Source organism: Leopardus geoffroyi, chromosome C2 (genome assembly GCF_018350155.1).
Source record: "Leopardus geoffroyi isolate Oge1 chromosome C2, O.geoffroyi_Oge1_pat1.0, whole genome shotgun sequence".
NCBI lineage: Eukaryota > Metazoa > Chordata > Mammalia > Carnivora > Felidae > Leopardus > Leopardus geoffroyi.
The window spans coordinates 72,106,472-72,115,729 of NC_059333.1; the positions used below are offsets into that span (position 1 = coordinate 72,106,472).

At 41.1% G+C, this 9,258-nt stretch overlaps 1 protein-coding gene across 3 annotated transcripts in view; it reads right to left on the minus strand.

The window, feature by feature from the left end:
• The window catches only part of PCYT1A (phosphate cytidylyltransferase 1A, choline), a 51,336-nt gene that overhangs the window by 38,567 nt on the left and 3,511 nt on the right, over window positions 1–9,258 (minus strand). For 2 of the 3 annotated variants that reach the window (XM_045502458.1, XM_045502456.1), the window contains exon 1: window positions 8,687–8,832. The exons of the other annotated variant lie outside the window; for it this stretch is intronic. The gene's annotated coding sequence lies outside the window, so the exon portion shown is untranslated. Of the gene's footprint in view, window positions 1–8,686; window positions 8,833–9,258 lie in introns of those variants that run through there. 3 annotated transcript variants of the gene reach the window in all.

Here is a 9,258-nt window from a genome sequence, read left to right on the forward strand (position 1 = left end):
TTGATGCATCCAATACCTATCAATGAGCTCTGGCACAGAGTAGGCGCTCAATAACTATTTAAATAAATATACTAAGTATAGAAAACCACTCTGAAATTTTGAAAAGCACTTTCTTTATACATTACTGTTCTGTTTTGATGGAAAGGGGTCAAGTTCGTGTCAGTTTATAAGTGTATCAAAGATGACACAACGCGGGGCGCCTGGGTGGCTCAGTCAGTTAAGCGTCCGACTTCGGCTCAGGTCATGATCTCACAGTCTGTGAGTTCAGGCCCCGCGTCGGGCTCTGTGCTGACAGCTCAGAGCCTGGAGCCTGTTTCAGATTCTGTGTCTCCCTCTCTCTCTGATCCTCCCCTGTTCGTGCTTTGCCTCTCTCTGTCTCAAAAATAAATAAACGTTAAAAAAAATTTTTTTTTAAATAAAAAAAAAAAGATGACACAACGCAAGTCCCATCCTGTTAAAAATATTTTTTCCTTACCTGCCCACATTATTCCTTTTTGCATACAGTTCTTCTGTTTTCTAAAGATGATTTTTGTGTCTTACATTGTATTTTACATTATACTTTAAACTGAACATTACGCATTAGACTTAAACTCAGGTCTTAAGATCCTATGGATTTGGAACAAGCACACCTAATACTTTTGGTGTTTCACATAAAACACTTCTGTATCTTATCTCCTTAGAAGATGGAGAACACGAAGGTCACAGACATTCCATAACAATAACTCTAAACGAATTTAGAAATCATAGAGATTAACCCTCATGCTTGTCCTCTAGAACTACTACTACTTTTTAAATTCTGACTTTATAGATTTCTGAAGAAACCATTTTTCACTGGCTCTGTCAGACCATCCCCATCCTCCCCCACATCCACTAACCTATACACCACAGAAGCATATAGAATAATTTTATAATTAGTGCCTTATTAGGAAAAAAAAAAAGAGTTCTTTTAGTTATCAATGCCTTACTGGAAAAAATTACCAGTTCCCCAAAAGTTACAACAGATGCCTGCCAGGACACATCAAGTTTGCTATTGAGAAAAGGCATGTGGGAGGATGAGGACATACTGAGGATAGTAAATACATGTTGGCTTTTAGTTATTAAACTGAAACTTTGCTGCATCTAAAGCCACATCACCTATACCACATTCACAGTCACCCAGTAATTGAATACCTACAACAGTGAGGAACAATACTTCCCAAACTCTTCATTTATGATAACTGCACCTCTGTAATCAAACAACACCATTAAGTAAAGGTGCACATTCTTTCTGGAAAAGGTGGCTTTAAAACATCTACATTCCAGAAGGAGAAAAAAATACATACACAGGCTGCCTTAACATAACAGGTTGTCCAGAAGGCAATAAGGCAGGGAAAAGAACCAATATGGTATAAGATCAAAATGGGGATGGGGAGTGGGAAATTACCTAATATTTTGCAGGTGGATTCTGGCTTCCAACCATAGCATCCACATTAAGCTGGGATGAGTGAGAATGAAAGTAGCTGAAGATAGAATACATAGCCTCCCTTACGAATTCATTGGTGTGTGCCAACACTTCCTGTTTCTTTAGCGGTTTATCCTACAAAAAATTTCTTTGTCAAAGGAAGCTGACAGCGAGAGTGCAGCATTTGTAAGGCCTCATTTTTCCAATATTGCCACCTTTTCAGTCCCTAGATTAGTCACCTTATCTTAGTCAAATTCTCCATTCATGCACAAATTCTAAATATAGACAACTGCCACCACCACCAGACCACCACCAAGCCTATTAAATGAATTAGTGTCTCAAATTGCTTTCAAGATACAGAACGTAGTATTTTGCCTGTAATTTTTACTCACATTCACAAAATCTGGCTCCATTTCTGCTGACTCACCTCCCAGTACACACTGCTTGTCTTGTTCTTCAATGTTCCAATAAATGCCTGCTTGGATGCATCAAATTTGCTACTAAGAAAGTACAGAGAAGTGGAAATGTGTGTGAGGTGGGAAGGGTAGCAAGGAGAAGATTCTGAAGATAACTCTAGTAAAGCATTTTTTCCAGTATGTACCCTAAGGCAGACAAAATCTGGGTACTGGCATGCATATGCTTGTGTTTTAAAGATGAAAGGCTCCTACAAGTGCAGCTTTAAGGACTCCCACTCAATCCCTTCTATTCTACTTCCTTATTGTTAACAGATCTAGTAAGCACTCCAACGTGAAAGAGGAGGTAGATTCTGTTTCCTAACCTATGCAACAACCTAAGTAATAGCAAGTTGCGATCACATACATTCTTCAAGTTTCAAAAACTGAATTCAAATTGGCCAGAGTACTACAGAGAACTATCTGCAAAAAGAGGAAACATGAATTTTCCCTTTGTATTCTATTCCTGCTACTCCCATCTCTGGGACAACATTATCTTCCTCAGTAAAACCATATGCCCAGTAATGGTTTACTTTTTACATTATGTTCAGTTACAAAGCTGAGTAAGCAAGCATACTTTATATTTGCGATCTTTACCTGCTTCTACCATTGTGGAGCTTAATAAAGTGGTGCTCTTTTATTTTTTTTAATGTTTATTTATTTTTGAGAGAGAGAGACAGAGCACGAGCGGGGGAGGGGCAGAGAGAGAGGGAGACACAGAAACCGAACCCGGCTCCAGGCTCTGAGCTATTAGCACAGAGCCCAACATGGGGCTCAAACCCATGAACCATGAGATCATGACCTGAGCTGAAGTTGGACGCTTAACCGACTGAGCCACCAAGGAGCCCTGATAAAGTGGTGCTCTTAAGAGGCAAACTCTGAACTCCTAGGTCAAAGTGCATCTAATACTCTTGGCATTAATCACTTCATCTGCTGTACATTCAGGCCTTTCCGAAGAATGCAGTCATGTCATCCCTTATATAAAGGCCTTTGAAGTTAGAGAGAGGGTATGTCTAACCCATAGTGGGGAGGAGGAATTGGATTCAAGAACCAGCAGACCTCCTAGATCAGGAATTAACAAAAAACAGCCCACAGGCCAGAAATGGCCCACTGCCTGCTTTTGTAACTAAAGTTTTATCGGAACACAACCACGCCCATTCACTGATGTACTGTCTATGCTGCTTTTGTGCTACAACTGCAGAGATGAGTAGTTGCAACAGACACTGTATGACCTATAAAGCCTAATATTTACTATCTGGCCCTTTACCAAAAAAAAAAAAAAAAAATCCAACTCTTATCCTAAATGAAGATGGAGCCAGTTTTATCAGTAATTTGGAAGAAAATCCTACCTAGATTATGCAAACAGCTGTAAAGTAGAAGTTAGTGCTAGGAATATGATTATTTCAAGAAATTGTACTATAACTTTCTGATGCAGGATTACTGCAGTTTATATCACTGACCTGTATGTACTACTACACTATATAGAATAAGTCTTAAGTATGCCTGATGTAGGAAATGCCAAATGAAAAAGTAAATGTCACAACATAACCTACACTGACAGATTAGTTTTAAACCAGAGCTCAATGCTATGCCTCAATATCTGAAGCTTGTAAATTGCCACATCTAAGATCTTATCTTTGAACTTGATCTCTTCTCTTTAATTTCTTCAGAGAAACCTTTTTTTCAACAGACATTGAGTGGGTACTTACTCTGTGCCAGACCCTGGGTTCTCCATGGAACAAAATAAAGCTTATATTTGGACATGGCCATATAATAGAACTTTTTTGGAAAGAGATTATCCTAAAAACCACAGGGAACGCTTGTAATAATTCTTACGGTTGAACGATTTTGCTCCACCACTTTTCCACTACAAGATTCAGTAAGTAAACACTGCATTTAGATTCTGCTCTTCCTAGAGTGAGTTACAGAATGTATATCTCTAAGGCAGGGTCTACAATAGATTCAGGGAGTCTGGGTTGGACCAAAAAAAAAAAAAAATCATATCTTCATTTTTACTAACCTCTGGCAAATTTACCACTTCCTTCAGTTATGAACATAAGCCACAACAGTAACAGTAGACTTTGTTACCAATTGAAATCTTAGGTATATTTAGACATTATACTTATTACAAATATCTTCAAATATTGTTTAAACATATGATCATTTTAAAGTAATTACGGTTAGGGCCACCTGGGTGGTTCAATTCGTTAAGCGTCTTAGGCTCAGGTCATGATCTTATGGGTTTGTGAGTTTGAGTCCCGCATCTGGCTCCATGCTGACCACGCAGAGTCTACTTGAGATTCTCTGTCTCTCCTTCTCTCTGCCCTTCCCCCACTCATGTTTTCTCTCTCTCAAAATATATAAACTTAAAAAAAATAAAGTTATCATGGTTATAAGATCCATTGATAGTAAACATTTACTGTGTTAATAAAAAGCATATATAGCATTGTATCACACATATTAAAAGCATTTTGATAACTATATTTCAACATAGTTTCCTTTATAATTATATTTTATTTTTTGCACATAAAAATATTATTCCAAAAGGGAATACACAAGGCTTCACCATACTGCCAAAGGCGTCCATGGCACAAAATGATTTAAGATTTCTACTCTAAAAAAAAAAAAAAGACTTCTACTTTAGGGCCAGAAAATAAACAAGGATAATCACATCTAAGGTAATTCCCTTTAGATAAGAAAAACCACCTAAAAAAAAAACCAAAAACTACCTGCTTTCTGTTAAGTGCTACACATACCATTTGTTCTCTAGTATACAGCAAAGACCATATGTCACTATTTTTTTTTTTTTTTTACCAGCCTTCACTTCACAGCTGGTTTGCAAATAGTTGTGAATGTGATCTAACAGCCAGGGGTTCCCTTAGCTCATTGGCAATCACTCTAGTACAAATATAGAAAGCTTCAAACCAATCTAACTTTTAACAAGAGAGTTATCCAAAAAAGGGATAAAAAGACAAAACAAAAACCAAAAAAAGCCAGCTATATAGCTATCTACTAATCTTGTTTGCAAATAGTAAAATACAAGCAATGCAATTATTTATGTTAATGAGATAATGCATGTAAACAAACATAACCCAATGCCAAATATTTGTTAGAGACTCACAGTTCTTTTTTTTTTCCCCCTTCTGGAGTGGAGCTTTGGCACATACTGCAAAATAGAGTTGTAAAAATGTATAGTCCCTGAATTTACTGACTCAATTGTAGAAGAGGGAGTTCTCTATTAGTAGAAGCGCCAAAAGATCTGACTTCAGATCAGAGTTATGCAAATACGTGAGAAGCATAAAATTACAATTATTACTAGATATTTTTGTCATTACTCGTCATTAACAATAGCAAATTATTATTCTTGCTTTCTCTATAAATATTTTATAAATTAATTCTTATCAGCATTTATAACACAGAAAAATTATTCAGCTCCCTAGGGCAATGATGTCTAACCTAGAGATTAGACAGTTCTATAGGGGAATCATGAATGGGGTCAGGTGGTTTACAAATGCCATGAGATTGTATACAAGATTTGTAAGTGTGCGTATGTTTCAGATTATTAAAGGATTGTTTAAGTAGACGAATAGCAACCTCTGCCATAGTTAGAAAAGCTGAAACAAGAAAAAGCAAACAATTCTTCCCATACTCACAGAGTGAGTCAGTGTTAACATCAGATAAAGTAACCTGGGATTTCTGAATCCAAGGCTCTGACTAGATTATTTTCCCTAAGGGATCACATATCCAACGAGAAGGTCCCCAAGAAAAATAAAACATCAACTGTTTATTGGAAGAGAAACCATAGGCTGAGAAAAGAATAAAGTTCATTCCTTATCAATCAGGACATAATACTGGTTTTTGAAGGGAATTTGCAAAACAGCCTGGTCAAAAAGAATCCTTTCATTCAACAAATACAAAGGACCCCAGAGGCAGTAGTGCAGTCCCCAGGCCTAAATGTCTTCTCTTCTAAGTCAGTTACCTTGAAGCATATAAAACTGACCCTTGAACAACACAGAGATGAGGGGCACCGCCCCCCAACACACACATGTTGAGAATCTATATATAACTTCTGACTTCTCCAAAACTTGACTACTAATAGCCTACTGTTGACTGGAAGCCTTACCAATAACATAAACAGTTGATTAACACGTTTTGTATGTTACATGTATTATATACTGTCTTCTTACAATAAAGCTAGAGAAAACAAAATTTTATTAAGAAAATCATAAGGGGGGGCGCCTGGGTGGCGCAGTCGGTTAAGCGTCCGACTTCAGCCAGGTCACGATCTCGCAGTCCGTGAGTTCGAGCCCCGCGTCAGGCTCTGGGCTGATGGCTCAGAGCCTGGAGCCTGTTTCCGATTCTGTGTCTCCCTCTCTCTCTGCCCCTCCCCCGTTCTTGCTCTGTCTCTCTCTGTCCCAAAAATAAATAAACGTTGAAAAAAAAATTAAAAAAAAAAAGAAAATCATAAGGAAGAAAAAATACATTGACAGCATTGCATTAATCGAAAAAATATCCACGTGTACGTGGACCCACGCAGCTCAAACCTGTGTTGCTCAGCCAACCATATTTGGTTACAGAAAGAAATTCTTGAGTAGTTCCTTTTAGTTATGTAGAATGTAAGCCAAGTAAACATCTAATGTTTTAGAAAAAGGTGTAACTAGCCATTTTTTAGCTAAACAAAGGCATTATTCACAACTCACTACCACTCAAGAATCTTTCTGAACTCCCTTCCTGTATCACAAAGTGTACATGTATAGGAAGTGGGGGTGACTATTAGGTTATCAGATAAATGCAGTGTCAGATAAAGTAAAATTACCTCAAGTTTCTTCTATTAGATTTTTAAAAAAAAAACCACCGGGTGGTACAATCAGTAGCACCTTCTACAAAGGTTTGTAGAGAGGGGGTAGTGAAATTCACTTTAGTTCATTTCATCTGCATCACCAGCCACCCTCACAAATGGGATCAGCAGGAATAAAAACAGCAGCTAAAACGTTACCCACAGCATGGTATCATTTCCAGTACGCCAGTCTTGGCCTCCAGTGCACAAATCACTGAGCTGGACAGCTAAATATATCAAAGCCTCTCTGGTATGGTATTCCAGTCACCAGTGTTGACTTTCTAAGCATCATCCTTTCTTCCCCATCATGGTCACCATCTGTTTACCATTGATTATTGGATCAATACCATTCTCAACTAATATCTTTTTACCAGCAATTCTCGGTACTTACAGAATCACTAAATGTCAAGATTGAAAAGGGCCCTGAAGGCCATATCTCCCTACTCCCATTTTATTCTTGGCAGAATGCTTTCTGTCTCTGTCTTCAATTCCCTTCCTAAGCCTTGTTCCTACCCTCCTCAAAGCTTCCTCTTTCTCAATGTCTATTTCTAGCAGTTTTTCCTATCACAAACCTCTGTATCCTCACTGCCTCTGTAAATACCACTGTCTCAGGGGCGCCTGGGTGGCGCAGTCGGTTAAGCGTCCGACTTCAGCCAGGTCACGATCTCGCGGTCTGTGAGTTCGAGCCCCGCGTCGGGCTCTGGGCTGATGGCTCAGAGCCTGGAGCCTGTTTCTGATTCTGTGTCTCCCTCTCTCTCTGCCCCTCCCCCGTTCATGCTCTGTCTCTCTCTGTCCCAAAAATAAATAAACGTTGAAAAAAAAATTAAAAAAAAAATACCACTGTCTCTATTGCAAAATGTGAGTTCTAGTTCTCCCAACTGAGACTGTGAGTTTCAGTCCTCCATCATAACCGGTCATCTCACTTATATTTGGGAAGCCTTTGCCCGTTAAGTCAATCTGATGGAGCCTATGCCCCCGCCAGAGCCAGTCTTTGCACATCCAAACAGTCTCCTAGACATAGAATCATGGCATTTTAGGCCTGAAAGAAAAGTCAGAAATAATCTGGTCCAACATTTTTAAAACATTTTTACTACATTTCATACATTTTCAGATATAGGAAATCCATTTGACATCATAATCTCATACACGGATAACTGAAACAAGTTTCATGAAACAATACTTACCCTCACTATGTGAACACACTGAAAATTTCTATTGTATTCCATTTTTTTTTTTAATTCAGGTGCTATCCACTAAATGGACTTCACAACCCAATAATAGGATGGAATCCACAGTCCGGGAAATATTAATCTAGTCCAAACTTCCCATTCACTGATGAAGAAACTGTAGCTCAGTCCTGAGGTTACGTTTCCCAGCCACAAGATGTTTGTCCATAAAATTAAACTCGGGCCTGATAAGTCCCAGACCAGTGCTCTTTACACTAAACACCTTCTCTGCCCAGTCATGACCACCCAACCACACCCAGTGCCCAGACATAACCCTACAGTACCATGTCCAGTCACTGAGCCCACACTGCTGTCCAAGCCAGCCCCTCAAAGTTACTGCTGGTCGATCCCCCTGCGGCCGTGCCTTCAGTTCCCTTAGATCAGAGTCCCCTCACAGTCACTATCCATCGACCAGAGTCTCCTCCAAGTCATTGCCTCATACTTTCTCAATCGTAGTCCCTTCGCAGCCTCTGCCTCGCGCTCTCCGAGGTCAGAGTCCCTTCGCATTCACTGCCTCTGGGTCGCACGCTCCTCGCAAGCAGCTACATCTCGGTCACAGTCCCCTCGCTGTCACTGCCCCTCTGGGTCACAGTAGCCTCCACAGCCCCTCCTTACACTCCCTTCGCTGTCACTGACCCACTCCTCTTTCAGTCAGTCTCCTCGCGGTCCTAGCCGCACAGTCTGTTCTCTTAAAGACAGCCGCAAGGATCTGCACACACCGGGTCCTCACCTGCAGTGGTGAGGTCACGCTCCCCCCGGCCCCCGTCCCGTCGGATTTCTCCCAGGCGCCGCGTCACGGACAAGGGAAGTTGAGGAGGTTGCGGGGAGACGCCCGGGAAAGGCAGCTGACGGAACAGCGGGCCGGAAGTCCCGCCTACTGCCCGCCCTCTTGTCAATCCGACCGCGACACTTCCCTGAAAACCACGACCCCTGACACAGTAGTTCCGCCTCCACGGAGGCCCTTGGGGTGGCGTGGCTGAGCAGAAAACTCCAGACGCTAGAGACGAGGTGACTAAGGGTCAGGTTCCATGCGGAACTGCAGTTTGCAGTAAAGACGCCTCCTCGCGAGGAGATACGACTGTGAACTGTCGCGCCTGCTCCCTGGCAGTCAGTCAAGATGCGTTAAGCCGGCGGCTTCCCTTTCGCCCCGCTCCGGGCCAGGTTCCTCCGGGGAGGACCTGTGTGCTCGGTCTCCAGCGTCTGGTGCAGGGCAGATGGCCGTGACGCCTTCCACCGGAGACCCCTGGGCGACTGCTACAACACGGCACCACCTTTGCCCTACTCGGTCTTGTAGGGAGAATT